We start from the raw sequence: 19396 nt of genomic DNA, 5'->3' as shown, positions 1-19396 counted from the left end.
GCTTCCACACTTTACAGTTCAAGTCTTTTATTTCACAGTTTCTGAAGACTGCTACTGAAGTCAAACAGTAATCTGGTAATACTGTCTATATTATTTCTCATGTCAGCACATACTAATCGTACAGGGATGAATGAGCTATCATCAGAAATTTTTTTAACCGACTTCTGACATTGCATATTGATTTTTTGCTGAAACGTACTATTTGTGAATAATTTTAACATAAATGGAACCTTTAACGATAACGATAACAGGCGTTTCATACTTACATTTTAGGAAAGATAACTCATTAATCACTAATAAATGAATCCCTTATCATATTATCTTATTACAAATACCATTTTATTTGTTTCAAAGTACTTATTAACGACACCATCAGTTTTCCATCACCACGGTTCCCAGAACTTCTGAAGATAGACGTTGACTGTCGATACTGTATCACAGTCACTTTGACTGTTCATGGGTGTCACTAAACCTGACCAAATATGTAAACAATGATGAATGAGCAGCGCGTATTAAACGGAGGAGGTGCGACAGATGATCATTTCCAGTCACTCCATCACGAAGGAGGCACACGGCTTGTATTGTCTGTAGTTCAACCATGCCTAGACGGTCAATACCGCGGTTCAATTGCGTCCGCATTGTTACTTTGGCCAGGAAGGGTTCTCAACAGGGGAAGCGTCCAGGCCTCTGAGTGAACTGATGTTGTTCGGACATGGAGGAGATAGACAGGAACTGTCGATGACATGCCTCGCTCAGGCCGCCCGAGGGCAGTGGGTTACCGCTACCTACGGATTATGGGAGGAACTCTGACAGCAACGCCACCATGTTCAATAATGCTTTTCCTTAATCCACAGGACGTCGAGTCACTATTTAAACTGTGCGCAATAGGCTGCATGATGTGCAACATCACTGCTGACAACCACGGCGAGGTCCATCTTGGCAACCACGACACCATGCAGTGCGGTGCAGATGGGGCCAACAACATGCCGAATGGACCGCTCAGGACTGCCATTACGTTCTCTTCACCGATGAGTGTGGCATATACCTTCAACCAGAAAATCGTCGGAGAAGTGTTTGGAGGCAATCCGGTCAGGCTGAACAAAAAAAAATGGCTCTGAGCACTATGCGACTTAAGTTCTGAGGTCATCAGTCGCCTAGAACTTAGAACTAATTAAACCTAACTAACCTAAGGACATCACACACATCCATTCCCGAGGCAGGATTCGGACCTGCGATCGTAGCGGTCGCTCGGCTCCAGACTGTAGCGCCTAGAGCCGCACGGCCACTCCGGCCGGCCAGGCTGAACACCTTAGACACATGGTCCAGCAAGTGCAGCATGGTGGAGGTTCCCTGATGTTTTTGAGTGTGGGCCCTACTTAGGCCACTGGTGGTCATGGAAGGCGCCGTAACGGTTGTACGATACGTGAATATTATCCTCTGGCCGATAGTGCAACCACATCGGCAGCATGGACGACAATTCGCGCCCCCATCGTGCACATCTTGTGACATCTTTTAGGATAACGACATCGCTCGACTAGAGTGGCCAGTATGTTCTCCAGACATGGATCCTATCGAATATGCCTAGTATAGACTGAAAAGGGCTGTTTATGGACGACGCGACCCACCAACCACTCTGAGCGATCTACGCCGAATCACCGTTGAGGAGTGGGACAACATGGACCAACAATGCCTCGATGAACTTGTTGATAGTATTCCACGATGAATATAGGCACGTATCAATGCAAGAGGACGTGCTACTGGGTATTATATGTACCGGTGTGTACAGCAATGTTGACCACCACCTTTGAAGGTCTCACTGTGTGGTGGTACCACATGCAATGGGTGGCTTTCATGAACAAAAAAGGGGCGGAAATGTGTTTATGTTGATATCTATTCCAATTTCTTGCACAGGTTCCAGAGATCTTGGAAACTAAGTGATGCTAACCTTTTTTAATGTGTGTGTAGAGTTTGTATACAGCATCGTTACAGATAATAACCGTGACCATTGCGGTAGTCCAATGTCTCTTACGCCGGGGAAACTGGCGCAGTACCACGGATAAACATAACACCATCTAATCCAAGCATGCCTCTTCCATTGACAGGAAGACAGTTTCCTATGAAAATTGTATTTGGGATCGCTATAAATAAGTCGAAGGAGCAAACGCTTCAAAGAGCAGGATTGTATTTACTAAAATCTCTCTTTACTCACGGAAAATTGTATGTAGCCTTGTTAATCGTAACTAAATCAACTATTATTTTTGTATCCCCACAAAAAAATGAAAAGCAAGATGTAGATACAATTCTTACGTCAAATATCGTTTACACCAAAATGATTAAATGCTCTGTAAATTTTGTTCAAAATTATGTGCATAGAAATGGACATACAAGGATGTATCATGATTACCTTATTATTACTCCACGTCGTTCAGTTCATTTTTAAAGATGTTTTCCCTTCATTTCCATTACTGCCCTTATCCCAACGACTACAATTGTTCGAAATACTGTCATTATTTAATACTAAACAAGTGCGAAAATTTCGCACGGGTCCGCTGGTGCAATAATTTTCGTGTTACGTGGAAGAAAATTATAAATTGCTATCGCACGATTTGTATATTTATAGATTTCAAACAGTCCTACGACAGCTTAATCGGACGGTATTATGGAGGATAATGCAGGAGTTGGGCATCACAAGAAAACACACCAGAGTGATTGAAATTTGTTATAAGATACAAGCTGCCAAGTATGGTTTGGAAACAAAATGTCAGGGCCTTTGACTGTTGAACACGATTTGATACAGGGAGATCCTTTGTCCCCAGTGCTATTTTACATTGCATTGCAAAAGGTATGACGTGAAACTGGTAATGACAGGGAGATGGATATGTTTGGAACTGACACAATCTTGACCTTTACCGATGATGTGGTGATTATGGGAGACTCAATCAGATATTGTCTGGCACCAACAGGTTCATGAAAGAACAAAGTGGGATTATTTATCAACGGCAACAAAACCAAATACATGATCATCTCACGACGACAGGATTTCCCCACCACTATCAACATAGATGGACACAACTTTTAGCGAGTAGAGAAATTTCAGTACCTGGGATCGATTCTGTCTAATAAAAGCGAGGTTGAGAAAGAGATTCAATTCAGAATAATTAATGCTAATCGTGCCCTTTTTAGTTTCAATAACTTATTCAAGTCACGCTTAGTCTCATACAACAGCAAGATCAAACTTTACAGGGCACTGGTAAAACCGGTTCTGTTATATGGTTGCGAGACATGGGCGTCTTCACAAACACTTGAATAGTGCATTTGCGCATTTGAAAGGGAAGTGTTCAAAAATATCTAAGGGCCTACATTCAACAGAGAAAACGTAAGACGGGAAAGGAGGCCAAAAGAGGACTTGTACCAACGTTTCGGGGAAGCTGACGTTGGTAGGACCATCAGAGGACGACGAATCCAGTGGTTGGTACATGTCTTAAGAGCTGGAGAATGTATCCCCAACCGAGTGTTCAACTCCCAGCCGACTGAAAGACGTCAAAGAGGTCGTCCAAGGAATAGGTGGAAAGATAGGGTGGTGAGGACGCTGCGGAAGGTGAAACCAACAGCATCCCTGGAAGATGCAAACTGAAGAAAGTGGAATAGCTACCGGAAATACCTGCAACTGATTAGGACAATGCCCCTTCTTATGTCACTTATTGTGTTATTGATCTTTGTGTGGTGAGTTAATCTAGTTTGTAATATTTCTTTTGCTTTCCGTCACGGACCTATATGGCCTGTTATGTACAATAAATGTTGATGATGAGCGCACGATTTGTAGTTGTTACCACTAAAAGCCGATGTCCTTACAGACTGCACTTGGGACATATTTTTTTCATTGTAACATATTCCTGCATATTAAAGTTTTTATTTATGTATGCTACAAACGGTGCAAGTTGACTGACAAACGGACAAGAAAGGAAATGTGTGCTGGAGACCGCTCCAGTTGCATATCCATTTAGACGACTCGTTTGTACCGTATATTTCGTTCTTATCACCTATATCCATGTTTCACACTCAAGAGTCAATCAATATCAGTGAAGTTTACCAAGGTTTCAAACTTCAGCTCTAAGGCCCAGTAACACAATTAGTCAGCGCAAAGTCTTACTAAGAGCAGCACAGCAACAACATTTCACAATTGTATGTTGCTCCTGAAACAAGGTTTAAGAAATATAAGAAATACCCAAGTAAATATAATTAGCGCCAGAATTAATTAACGAGGAGTGACACCATGTCGCTCGAAGGTAGAACGAAAAATTAACTTGGAGAAGCCAAGGCAAAAGGCGGAAGGCGGTAGTTCGTACAAGACCCACTGCTCGAGCTTCGACCCGGAGTTACTTCTGGCTACCCAGGATTTCACAGCCCCAGTACCCATAGGTGGAAAGGTAGCGCTTACTCCAAAACACTAGCCAGCCCGCTGTAATATTTAACAAGCGCACAGAACAGGTCCGCAGGGACAATGTAAACAACCACCAAAATGTATTAAATAACACGTTAAATTATTCACTAATAAAACAGCACACTGCCTTTCCCCACTACGAATGAACTACACAGGGAAGGTAAAACCAACAGCGCAAATCCTATCAATAACCTTAAGGAGAATTGTCTGCTATTGAGATACTAAAAAAAGCTTACAATTACTGACAAGGCCACTCCAATCTTAGTCAACATTAAATTACGTCAACTCTTATGTCCCACTGTTCAGTGAAAACCGTAAGGAGCACAATTCTGAAAATTTTTTTATAAGCTTTATTGTGGCTTACTGCGCTAAGGCTACCAAACACTCGAATGCAGTATATTTAATAAACAGATTACGGCCTTGCTGCGGATTACATATTACAGCAAACAACAATTCCCCACAAGCAGGAAGTGGTGTCTTAAACTCCATGAACTCTTCATAGGCACACCTTTACTTTCATGTAACACCCATGCGCTTACAGTTTCCTGAAGTGAAGTAACAGCCCTCAACACCTCACACACATGCCCTAAGTCCAATCTCACTTAACTTTTCGCTGGACGTCCGATATATCTTGCGTCGATTGCAGCAGGCGGCAATAAGGCAGCGGACGACCGTAGACAGCCGTGCCCGGAACTAGCAGCACGCAACCCGAGGCAGCAACAAGCATCCTCACAGGCGACAGGAAAGCCCCTCCGTCAAACTGCCCATACACGGTTCCCGCTCCAGTACAAGCGCACTCCGACCAAAGGTAACATCTAACGCCAACTGTCCACGTCCTTGGCGATAGCCTCCAGTTAACTCCTCCGGCAAAGACAAGGCAGCCAAAACTCAGCACGTGCCACAAGCAAAGATAAGAGCGCGAAGGCGATGTAATGGCAAATACGCTGACGCGCCAGCAAATCGCCACGGCTCAGTATCGTCAGTTCTTTCTCGTTTTCATATTTGTCTCAGTAACAGTGACGATTGTGCCCGCGGCGAAGTACGTGCGACATGGCTCTAGGACTGCGACTGACGCAAGCTGGGTGCAGCTACACTGCCAGCTGACGATGGCGATCCACTGGTCCATCATGGTTAATACGCAGCTGCTCCGGGGTGATGTTGCGGAAGAGGCTGCTTTTGTATGTTACGCAGATATACAGGGTGTTTCGTTAAATGTGTTTGCCTCAGTAAGTTACGAAGTAATAGGCGACGGAAATATTTATTGCGGTAGAACACCAAAAGAAACGTTATACTGTCTGCGGAACTGTGAATGTAGTTTATTATGTTATTATCCAAAGAATTACACCAAAAATATACAATTTTTTAAATGGAACAGCAGTTGTTTCTCTCATGCACTGGAATCCGTTACACCCGCTGTGTAAACATCAATTTAAATTACATTCCTATCACTTTTGGTTTGGGAGCTACAATCATTCGAAGTTTTAGTTGCGGATACCACACACGCTGCGCATAACGCAATACTCCTTCTAATTGTGGTGCCGCCGAGTTGTAACGTCGCCGGTGTCACGGAGCGAGAAGCTTCCTCTATGCGCTGTTAGACTGCCGCCGCACACGGCCGTATACCCGACAGTTCGAGCCACACAAACAAACGGGGCTCAATACACCACAGTTCCTGACATCGGATGAAGATGGCATACACGAACAACGAGTACGTTGACATGTTGCTGATGCTCGGAGAGTGCCGACATGATGCCACTAAAGCAGCCAAGGCGTACGCCGTGAGATATCCTAGGCGAAGAGGTCCGGCAGCCATTACGTTCTTACGTGCCGAACAACGACTTCGGGAGACAGGCAGCTTGGTAATGCGCCGCAGTAGCAGACGAAGAACTGCAACAAGTGAGGAGACGGAGGTGTTTGTTTTAGCTGCAGTACACCACGATTCTCATGTCAGCCTACGAGCCGTTGCTGCAGTCGCTGGTGTTAGTCTCACATCTGTGTGGCATTTAAAACACGGCCAAGGGATTTCACCCGTCACAGACCCAGGAGGTGCATCGGAGCGATTTCCGTGTGAGAGTTACATTCTGTGAATGCGTAATTTCACGCTGGAGTCTTTACAAAGTGTTACGTTCTCTGATGAGTCCACGATCACCAATTATGGTGCAGTGAATCGCCTTAACGTGCACTATGGGCCGCAAACAATCCTCGATGGGTGTGACCTGTCGACCGTCCACATAGGTGGTCTATTAATGTATGGTGTGTAGTCCTTGAGGACGAAATCGTCGGTCCACACTACTTCCCAGGTACAGAAACAGGTGAGTTATATCTCGCGTTTATAGTCGACAGTTTGGGTGGTCTCCTTGAACATGAGTGTCTATACATAGTCCAAATGTGGATGCAGCACGATGCTCACCCAGCCCATTCTGCGCGTGCTGTTGTGGAAGAACTAAACAACAGGTTTGCAGGAGGGTGGTTGGGGCGCCATGGTTCTCATTCATGGCCCGTAAGGTCACCCAATGTAACACCATTATATTTCTTTTTGTGGGGATATCTAAAGGATCGTGTTTATGTCACTGAGCCCACATCCCCAGATGATCTAAAACGGCGCATCGAGGACGCATGTTGCTCCGTGACACCGGCTATGTTACATCTCGTCCGCAGACCCTTTAGAAGGCGCATTGTATTGTGCATTCAGGAACATGGACACACATTTGAACATTCAGACGGCCATGTACTATGTACAGCGTGAGGTATCCGCCCCTGAAACTTTGAAGGGTTGTAACTCCCAAACTAAAGGTGACAGGAATGTAATTTAAGTTTATGGATACACAGCTGGTGTTCCTCATTCCAGTGCATGAGAGAAACAACTGTTGTTCCATTTAAAAAATTGTACCTTTCTGCTGTAACTCTTTGGATAATAACACAATAAACAATGTCATAACTCCGCAGACAGTGTAACGTTTCTTATGGCGACCTACCACAATATATATTTCCGTCGCCTATTACTTCGTAGCTTACAGAGGCAAACACATTTAGTGAAACACCCTGTATGTGAGCAGATGCCAACGGCGAGGTATGTTTGTAGTCACACGGCAGTCGGTCTACTCGTAGAACCTTCCTGAGGGCTGATCCATCACGTCGACGTTGAAATGCGGAAACGGTGATACGGAAGCAACTGGTTCCGCTCAGTTGCGGAAATGGTAGTGGCGTCAATCGGTCGCGGGCAAAGCTTGGGTCACAGTGCACTATCCATGTCACTGGCATGTCTGTTCCGTTGCAAAGGTGTAAACTATAACTTTTTACAACATATCACAACGCCGTAGAGGAAGTCGACAGGAACCATTTGGCTCAGGACACTAGTGCTTCATCGAGTTGGGAAACTATCACCAACTTACCTACTAAAGCAACTGAGCTACCGCCCATTCATGGGATGCGAGGTTTTCCACATTCTGTGCACCCACCATGAAAACTACGTTGTGTCTTGGTGTACGATCTTAAAACTTAGTCACTGGTTTCCGTTGTTCTTACAACCTTCTTCAGGTGCGAATGATCAATCAAAAACCGAAAATTGCTTTTCATTACAATGAACGAAATAATCTTCAAACAAATACACATTTAAAACAAGATGATATGCAAAAGTACTGACACGCTAATCATAGTAAACTAATATGTCAGCGTATAGAATAATAATGACCAGTATAACTTGGTACTTCGTAAGTGTTAAAAGGCACCTATCAGAAGAAAGTGACCCATGATCTAATTTTACGTATTATAAAACTAGGGAAACGTTCAATACGAAAAAAATACCAGAGACATCTTCCATAAAATACCATCGGGTCCACCCGTCGCTTCTACACTAGCTAGTATCTCTAACTTTGTTGTTCACCATAGCCCCAACATAACCGTACTCTACCGCAGTAATTCGTCGGCAGCGTGAAGGTGCGACCATCACGAGACAGTGAAGCGTATCTTGGCCTTACAGCGCCGGTCTGTGGTGTACTGGCTCATTATATTCTTGCAAAAGGTTTCATGAAAGTAGCGTACCGTGTTGCACCATGCAACTGAACTGCTGTGGACATATACCTTCAATCGACCCTCTCGGTCTCATATTAGGAAATTCTTGACAACATCTCAGTAATTCATTGAATGCTTCTTCTGTAACTGTCCTTGTACTGATCTGTATCAGCTTTTGTGACAGTGAAACTATGCATCACCTATCAGAGTGGTGTAAAAGTATTTTGCAGGCTCTTCGTAGGAATAAATGTACAAATTTAGTAAGACCATATTTCAGATAACTATGAATCATAAAGGTACAGTATCCAAGCAAAGTTCTCTAAATATTGTACTAAGACATAATGTCAAAAAACTACACTGGAGAAACCAACTTTTCGGCCACAGTTACAGTGACCTTCTTCTGCGTCTATTAAGATATCTTTTATGTCAACATTATCCAGATCAGTTTGTCGTATATCGGTGCTGTACTAGGTTGCCTGTTTATTTGAACTTCACTGAGATTCCAAGCAAACTGGGCTGCGATAATTTATAAAACCACAAGCCAATTAGTCCGTAACACCAGTTTTTCTCCAGTCTATATTCTATACATAAACAGTGGCATTGAGTCTCTGTGGGCGTAATTTGTTGACGAACTGGCAGGTAGGTTCCAAGAAAGGAAGATATCTGCAAATGCCAATTATTGTTTTATGTTGAGGCACTTACTAGACTAAAATGTACTAGAGGACAGCAGATCCCTGAGAGAACTAGTTGCTTTTTTTCTAAAGTAGAGTACTTTGAAATGACGGAATCAATAAACAGATAGATCGAAAATGACAAAGTCGTGAAAAATGTAGAACATGTCATAAAGAGGAAAGCACATGAAACAAATTTACAAAAGTAGAGAGACAATAACGTTCCTTCCTCAGATCCTAAATGAAATGATCGTCACGGAAGAGAAATAAGTGAAACATTTTGAAAATATTATCATTTGAAACGTAATATTGAACTTATCTTAAACAAAAGACAAATGTGTATAAACTAAAGTAGCTGCACTGAAGACTTGCAGCAGTCATAACAATACAGGCGCAAAGTGGTCCTACTAAGAAATTCATCAATTGATCAGAATTAGTTGGGCACAAATAGATCTTCTAAAGTTATGTCAAACTTTACTTTATTAGCAGCCAGTCATTTAATTGCTTGCAAGCTACTGCCCATGTGCGTAGCTGAATAATGGGAGCTACTCTCATCGAAAAGTAAGGGAGTTTAAATCCTTAAGTAGACTTAATTGTTTCTAGCGTTGTTTCCATAAATTAAGCTGTAGATTTCTAAAAGTTGCATTACGTATGTAAGACATTTCGTGAATGAATAAATATAGTGAGAAGTAGCAGTTAGTATTGACAGTTATTTGAATTCCCTCTTCAGGATTTTATTGGATTTATACCAGAATTAATTCGTTTTATGTGTTTTTAGGTCTGTAAATATTTCTCTTGGGTTGATGAGTTTTCCAAAAATATAATCCTATGTGACATTATAGTCTGTGTGTAAGTAAAGTGTGAAAGCTTTTTAAATATTTACGTGATATATGTCTGACCACGCCTACACTGCAAATAAATTATTTCTTTCGGTGTTCGAAAAGTTCTTTGGAATGCTGCCTCAAAATTTGCTTATTATAAAGCTGTGATAGCAAATATTGAACAGCCTATTTGAGTGTTGCCACACTTAAGACAGATTCTTCGCAGACACTTCTTACAATTTCTTAATTGCATGTAATATTTCTTTTCGAAGTGTATTAACAAAGAAAGGCTTAGCAATCATTTATTAAGTACTGTGAAATTTTCATTAACACCTGTTCCTACAGTTCCTTTTTATTTGTGACATTGGTTTCAACTTGAAAAGAAAGAAACTTAGATTCCGATAATGGTATAATGAAAGATAATCAATAAACACAAGAAAAAGTTCCAAGACCAATACAAAACTTGTTTTGCATCACTTTTAATCAGTTCCCAATTGGATGATAAGTGAAAAACATAAAACTCCTTGCAAACATGGTGATATTTCTTTATCTCCTCTCTTATGAGGAGGCTTAACTTCAGCATATTTTGTCAATCAGTAAATGTGACAGTAATACACAACTGGTTACACAAAAGACCTGTCATGTTACTAAAGTTACAGAATCACTCTTAAGTTACTTTCTTCACTATTTTGTAATTTGCCTTATAACAACCTGTACCATCAGTAGCAGAGCTGTTTGTTACAGATGAGATCACTTTTCGTCTTACATCATACACTTATGCATAATTTTAGTTGAGCTCACTGTGGGTACTTGGTGAAACATTATTGTGTGGCACGAACACTTTTTTTTCAGTTAGTGAAACAAGTGGCAAATAAGTATGTTTTATATACTTTTATTCGTTGAACAATCCATGGCTGTTTTGTAGACTTTCTTCTAATATGAGTAACATCATTAACAAATGTGTTGTACTTCTGATGCTCACTGGGTTTTTCAGTTCATGCCCTTTAGTAATGCCTCAAATAATAAATTTTTGGTTTATTGATTAGACTCGTGAACTTATGTTTAAGAGATTTTGTATTCTAGCCAGTATTAACGTTTGACATGAGGAACTGCTTGGCAAGGTGTGAAAGCGACTGATTATTGGTTTTGTATTTTAATTTTTTCTATAAATCTGTCTCTAAATATGTTTGGCTTATTTGGTGGTATTAGCTACCCTTTTTTGAGTGTTTGCAGCTGGGATGTAAGGTGCGTGATTATGTTACTGACCACAGTAAATGCATAATAGAAGTTTTCTTGAGAAAACTTGCATTAAAATCACAAACAATCCTATTTTCTCTATGAAATGCTTTAATATTAAAAGTATTATGTCTTGTGAGCTCGTATCATGTTCCTCTTCCAACTACAGTGACAAGTAAAACAAAACAAAATTAGTAAATTATCATGCAACATTATTTGAATAGTTCATAATGGCACCTCCGTGGCTTTTTATCTTTATACTCGAGGTAAGCATCCCATCTGACTAAAATGCTGAGTTGTGTAACATGTCTGAATTAGCCTCTTACAGTCACATCAGCAGTTTGCTGGCAGGTGAGTAGGCTAATGAGAGATCCGACAGGCTCTTGTAGGTAGCCATTGCTCCCACGTATTTCTCGTGTATGTAAAAGGAATTTCACTGTGTGTTACAGTGTATTGCATTCTCTGTGATAACTTCTGTAGTGATTTTCTGAGTAATAGTGGAACTGTAGAGCTACCACCTTTCTTTAGAGCACATTAACTACAGCTCTGCCACTTACTCTATAGTATTATCTTAAAAGAATCCTGTAGTTGCAGTAGGCCGTTTATAAAGAAGCATGAAGCCTCACTGTAGCTGCAGGGCTCAGATATGAAAATTTAATTTGCAAATAGTGATACTGTCACGATAAAATACAGAGACTTATTGTGATTAATGTCAAACGAAGTGCAACAAATACACGTGCACCACAGGGACGTACTTACCACGTACAATTTCGAATTATTTGACGCCTTCCCTCCATTTCCTTGATGATAATTTTTAATTTCCATGAATTTACTGTATGTAGATGAAGTGCAGGCTTCAGCTGCAGTAGCACCAATGAGAGCACAGCATTTCGTTTGAGTATTCCTATAAGAGCTTCAACTAGAAGCGACTTGCTTTGATTTTCTTCTGAGCTTTTTACTTTAATTCCTAAATTTCTTGCATGTTTTCATAATTACGAGGCACAATAATGCATTGTAATAAATGTCTAGTGCAGAGTCTTGCTGACTTTTTTACGGATAGGGGTAGTGATTGCTCTATTTTGACTGTGATTGCTCTGTTTGGATTCGGTGTGATTTGGTGACGTGTCGCTCATAGTTCCAAGTAACTTCGGTCACAGCTGGAAACCGTTGGCAATGTGCATCACTAATTGGGTCCGGACTCGGGGAATCGAGGAATATTCAAGAGGTCCCACGTGGCTTCCTTACGGTCCCCAATTATGGCGGACGCAGTTGGTATCTACATTGAGTTTGACTCTCGCCTGTGGACGAGAGTTGAAGATCATCTCGAAGTGCAGCAGGGGTAAGCCTCACTGGTTCGTCTGAAAAACAGGTTTCATGCGCTGTTTGTGGCTGATAAAGAGTCTGAGCCAGATGGAATCGGTTGCCTTGTTTCAGAGGTAGCCTCTCGGCCCTTCAAGATCGAAGCGATAACAGCAAGTGGGATTGCGAGTACTGGTAGTTTGGAGGCCCCATGTTAGGCCTTAGGGATATGGCTGCCAAGGAGGTTAAGAAGTCCAGTGTACACTTTGTGTGTATGTTCGGGACAGGCATCCAAAATGTAGGACGGGTCTTTCAGGATGCCACGAAGAGCACAGAGTGCAGTCAGCTGCATATGGTGGCTCTTGTCAGTTCTAATGATGTCTGCCGCTTCGGATCGGAAGAGAGCCTCTGTGGTTTTAGGTGGCTATTTGAAGTGGTGTAAAGACTGCCTGTCTTCCTTGTGGGATGATGGCAGAGCTCACCACCTGTAGCATCGTCGACGGGACCGACTGCGGTCCTTTGCTACAAATCCGTAGGATACAGATTCCTTGACATGCACCACTGAGTCGTGGGGTATCGGGTTCTCTGTAACATGTCAAGGTTACATTATACGCAGGAGGCTGTGTAGAGCTGACTTGATGGATTTTTTGCTCAGACGGTCTAGCGAATATACAAAAATAACATGGGGCTCACTGGATCCAATCCAAACACAGAACGAGGGTCGACCTAGGAACAACCGATTTATATACGTCAACTATCGTAGCTGTGTTAGAACAGAACCAGAGCCCTAAACGCTGATATAAAGCATTGAAGCTCAGATTATTATAGCTACTGAAAGCTAGTTAAAGGTGTAGTTCAGCTAAATACTAGTATTTCACAATGGATATAATGGTGTTCAGAGAGGGTGGACGAAACACAGCTGCTCTTACAAGTAATTTATCTGGCAGTGAAATAGAAGATACTACCTATGAGTATGGGTATAGGTTCTGCTTAACAACAAGAATAAATTAATAATTGGTTCCCTCTATTGAGCTCCCAACTCAGATGATACATTTCCCGACATTAAAAAAAAAAGCCTGAGTCTCATTCAAAATAGGCACCCAACGGAAGCATTTGTGATTGGTTTTGACTTAAATCTACCCTCGACACGTTGACGAGAATACATGTTTCCAGTCGGCGATAGGTATAAAACTTCGTCCAAAATTGAATGGAATACTTTCTCTGAAAGTTATTTTCAGTAGTTCAGCAACACACTCGAAGTGTAAATGTTTACAACAATACTCTTGGCTCTTAGCAGCAAATAATTATGATTAATAGTGATCATCATGATGGATACAGGGATAGTGAACACGAGGTCGTTGTAGTGGGACTTAATACCAAATCGTCCAAATGCAGATAAAAATTTGCTTCACGTCTTCCTTAATGGAAGTCCCCAGTCTTTCAAAAGTAACTATGTAGGCACAAACAGATGTAGCTTGAACTCTAACACATAGTATCGTTGGCAGTTGAGTATTTATACCGAGATATCTGTAGGAGACGGAAAACGGAAAATAGTTCCCCCCCCCCCCCCCCCCCCCCAATCGTGGTACAAAACAAGCAGGTTAGAACAATGGTATAGAAGCAACGAGGTAACCGTTTAAAAGAACACAAAATTTTTAAGATTGGCGATGTTTTACTGAAACTCGAAACATTTGGCGAACTACATTGCTTTTAATAGTTTAAACAACGAAACCCTGTCCCGATATGTGGCAGAAAATCAAAATTGATTCGGTCGTATGTAAAGTTCATCAGCAGCAAGACGCAATTACTACCTTCACTGCGCGACACCGATGTCTGTGCCCCTATAGCAGACTTACTAAACACAATTTTGCGTAAGTCCCCCACCAAAGAAGACGAGGCAAATATTCCACAACTTGAATCAAGAACAGGTGTACACACGAAAAACTAGTCTGTCGATGTCCACGCTGTAGCAAAGGATCTTAAATTGCTTAATGAAGGCAATCCTTCCGGTCCAGACTGTCAGCCAACTATGCTCCTTTCAGAGTGTGGTATAAAACCGCCCGCTAGACGAAATATCCGTATCTGAAGACTAGAAAGTTCCTTAGGTCACACCAATGGTCAAGAAAGGAATTGCGGGTAATCCACTCAATTACAGATCCATCTCATTAACGTCGATTTACAATAGTATTCTGGAACGTATGTTATGTTGGACCATTATGAATTACTTCGAAGATAATGGTCTATTACCGAGGAGGGTAGCGCAGTAGTTAGCACACTGGACTCACGTTCGGGTGGATGATGGTTCAAACCCGCGTCTGGCCAACCTGAAATAGGTTTTCCGTGATTCCCCTAAATCGCTTAAGGCCAATACTGGGATGGTTCCTTTTAAAGCGCACGGCCGCTTTCCTTCTCCATTCTTCCCCAATCCGAGCTAGTCAACCGTCTCTAATGACATCGCTGTTAAACAGTAATCTCCTCCTCGTCCTCCTCCTTCTTCCTCTTCTAGCGGTCTATTGACACATGGGCAGCACGTATCCATAAAACGCCGTTATTGTAGAACACAATTAGATTTTTTATTTGTTAGAAGTAATCAGTGCAGTCGACAGGGGACCTAAACTACATTCAATATTTCTATATTACCAGAATGTTTGGACACCGTTCCTCACACGCGACTTCTAATCAAAGTGCCTGAATCTGGAGTAGCCTCTCATTTTTAAAATTCAGTTCCTCCATTTCCTGTCTGAAAGATCACAGTTTGTTGAAAATAACAGAAGGTGGTGAAGTACACCAGAAGCGATATCTGGTGTTCCACAGGGTACTGTTGTAGGACTCTGCTTTTCTTAATCTATACACATGATGTAAGAGGTAATGAGAGCAGCCCTCTTAGACTGTTTGTAGATGATGCTGTGGTTTACCCGCTAGAGAAGTCATCAGAAGATGAACACCGATTGCAAAATGATTTAGACAACATTTCTGATGAAGTATCAGTTTACTCCAAATATTATGAATAAAGTGTGATGTCATCCGCTTGAGTACTAAAAGCAATACATTATATTTCGGTTACACGATAAATCACACAAGTCTGAAGCCTATCAGTTTAACTAAATACCGGAATTACAATCACGAACAACTTAAATTGGAACGATCACGTAGCAAATGTGGAAAAGGCGAACCAAACATTGCGTTTTATCGTCACAAAGAAAACGCAACAGATCTTCTAAGAAAACTGCGTAACTGCTCTTTGCCGTCCTTTTGTGGTGTACTGCTATGCAGATGGGGTTTTTATCAGCTACGATTGACGTAGGACATCGAAAAACTCCAAAGAACGGCAACTACTTTTATCGCGGGATAGAGGAGGAAGTGTCACGGATATGATTGGCGAGTTGGGGTTGCACTCAAACAAAGGCATTTTACGACGCGGCGAGGCCTTTTCACTGAATCTGAGTCACCATCCGAATCAAGTGAAATTTACACCATGAGTTTGCAGCGATGAGATATGCAACTGATTAGAATTTCAGCGCAGGCGCACATCATGCGCGCCTGTGGCGCCACCTCATAGCGCCATTTAAGGCTTGGCGATTTCGACGAGTGTACGTTCGGCACGTGTGTTTACCTTGTGGTTGTTTCACAAGACGATCAGTTATGCCTCGTAGACAACAGCGAACATCTTTTGATCAAGTATCCGAGTTCGACAGAGGAAGGATAGTGGCTTACCGAGATTATGGATTATCATACAGAGAAATCGCTAGTCGTGTTGGACGAAACCAAACAACTGTAATGCGGATATGTGACCGTTGGATGCAGGAGGGTACGACGGACCGACGTGGTCGATCGCATTCACCTCGGTGCACCACTGCACGTGCTGATAGGCAAATTGTGCGCGTGGCAGTGACGGATCGCTCAGTGACACCCCGAACCATAGCACAGGACATTGCGTCTGTAACGCATCATCCAGTGTCTGCGGGTACCATTCGACACCGTTTACAGCAGAGTGGTCTGTCCGCAAGACGCCCATTGCTTCGTCTACCATTGACGCAGAACCACAGACGTCTCCGTCGCCAATGGTGTGATGACAGACGGATGTGGACGGCAGAATGGAATGACGTTGTCTTTACTGACGAGGCACGCTTCTGTCTGCAGCACCAGGATGGTCGGATTCGAGTGTGGAGACACCGTGGAGAGAGGATGCTGGACAGCTGCATTGTGCACCGCCACACTGGTCTTGCACCGGGTATTATGGTATGAGGCGGTATTGGATATTACTCTCGCACGCCTCTAGTATGCATTGCCGGCACTTTAAATAGCCGGCGCTACATATCCGAGGTGCTGGAGCCAGTTGTCCTTCCTTACCTTCAGGGCTCGGCCACAGCCATATTTCAACAGGATAATGCGCGACCACACGTGGCACGCGTTGTCCAAAGGTTCTTCGTCAATAACCAGATAGAATTGCTTCCCTGGCCGGCTCGCTCTCCGGATCTTTCGCCGATAGAAAACATGTGGTCCATGGTTGCTCAACGAGTGACCCAGATTACATCCCCAGCTGCCACACCAGATGATCTTTGGCAACGTGTGGAAGCTGCTTGGGCTGCTCTACCCCAGGAACACATCCAACGTCTCTTTGACTCAATGCCGAGACGTGTGGCAGCGGTGATCTCCAACAATGGCGGCTACTCTGGCTACTGATTCTGGCAGGAACCACATGTCACAGACGTCTGTAAACGTAATCATTTGATACTTGGTCAACATGTTATCTACAAAATAAATTTTGTTGTGCTACCTCTTGTCTTTCTTGGTGTTGCATTTACGGTGGCCAGCAGTGTATTTTATTGATGCCCACCTACACAGGGAGAAATGATTATCGCACTAAGAGAAATCGGAAATGGAAGGGAATGAATTTAGGCGTTTTTTTCGCCCGATGTTCGGGAGAGGAACGGAAGAGAGTTAGCTTGAAGGTGATTCGTTCAACTCTCAGACAGCCACTTAAGTGTGAATCGCAAAGTACTCATGAAGATGTAAGAGGACCTTTCCAAGCTGTTTATCGTATTAAAGTCAATATAATCCCTCCTGTGTTCGCCCTGCAGTGATCCTATCTGCCCCTAATTAGGTTTTTGTTTATAGCAAAGCTGGCGTCTCTATAGTATATCTCTTCTGGTCTATTGACATGTTTAATAAGAATCAAGAAACTTTACTTTTCCTGTTCAGTTAAAATGTAACATTCCTTAATAATAAAAACATATCAAATACACGAAGCTTATTTGAACTCGTACACCCATGTGTCACCACCAAGGGTTCGGTTTCCCTAATGTGCAGTTTCATGAATTTCTTTTCAAACGCAATCCAATACTAGCTACGGTTTTTACTGAAGCAATCTATGTTTTCCTGCATCAAATTTTTCTGGTTTCTTACTGCTCCAGTCTTGCTGTGCTACTTTTTGTCACCGGCGAGACACATCTCAATTTTGAAGCATGTTTGGCCTTTTATTTATTAATCATGAAAAATAGATAGAGAAGCATAATACCAGGAGATAATGATGACAGGGTAGTGAACAGCACAGATTTCCTAACCCTTTCTTCCTTTTTGTAAGCCCGTGTTTTGGACACTTCATTCAAATATGTTTAAAACTGACCTACGTCTGACGAGCAACCAGGGAGCGACGTCAATACTCTACATAGACTGTAATGAACGATGAGAGTTTAAGGATTACCGTGTAGTCGAAGACTAATTCATTAGAGGCGGAGTACGAGCTGGCACTATGGAAAGATGGTGAACGAAGACGGCTCTGCCGTTTCCCAGGAACCATCCCCACATGTGCCTTAAGTTTTATCATGTACAATTTCTTTAAGTGATGGAAAAATATATCATTTTCCCCGAACATTATTTGAAACGATTACCTCCAGAAATCGAGTCCCTTGGGCAGCCACTGCTCCATCTCGTTCATTTTGCAGCAGTGGAACCCATCAAGATGACTCAACAACTCAGAAGAGATGAAGAACTATTATGCAGTAATATGTGTTCGTCGCAACTCGACGAAACTTGGTCGTTTATAATTTTATTCACTTGCAGTACCGGAACGAAACATTGACCCAAGAACATTCCACGGCGGTGTTTCCCTCTCGACGAGACCATTTCGAGTTATCTCTTCATCGGCTACGCTGAATAATATATAAGGGGAAAGTGCCAGGCATGTGATCCGTGGAATACATTCCACTAGCGACTGCGGAAGTATTTCGAAATGCACTACATACAGATGTTATCATCGCTGTTGCTTCATTAATTTCGCAGTAGTTGTCAAACAGAACTTTTCTGTTTACGCTTTGCAGGTACTGAATTCTTATTTTGTTTCATCAGCGACATGGCAATTGTTACATTTACACAAGTAAGACATAATTAACAGCCATTTCACTCAAACAATAATAATGAGGTTGTGATAGCTAAGACTAGAGGCTAAAATGTACGTTTAGTTATATTTCATAAGTTGCTAAATGCTGACATTTGCTTATTACTTTTTTAACACAAAAGAACTATCGTAAAAGAAGCTGGAATGTTTGTGAACTGATGGTTAAAAAAGTCACACGTTAATAGCGATTGTTGTGTCCTGAAGGATGTGCAGGGGAAGCAGGTACCTTTTTTTGTATTGAGTTTTGTTTGTGGTTTCATGTGACATTTTCTTATGTGGCAACTGTTCAACTCATATTAGCATCAAAAACTAACGTCTGTGATTTTTTTATTGGATACAATCGAATGTTTGACATCCTCTGAAGGTTTTGTCCCCGTATGATAACTCAAGTACAATTAAAGTTTATTTCCTTATATTTAACTAGTATTTTACCATCCTGTCTCCTACTCTCGTCAGTGAATTCTACACGCTCATTTGGACCTACTGTCCGCAGAGGAGCTCCTTTATTAGGTTATCAGTC

Source organism: Schistocerca serialis, chromosome 6 (assembly GCF_023864345.2).
Source record: "Schistocerca serialis cubense isolate TAMUIC-IGC-003099 chromosome 6, iqSchSeri2.2, whole genome shotgun sequence".
Classification (NCBI taxonomy): Eukaryota; Metazoa; Arthropoda; class Insecta; order Orthoptera; family Acrididae; genus Schistocerca; species Schistocerca serialis.
The sequence above is the reverse complement of the archived record's forward strand: the minus strand, read 5'-3'. Positions refer to the sequence as shown.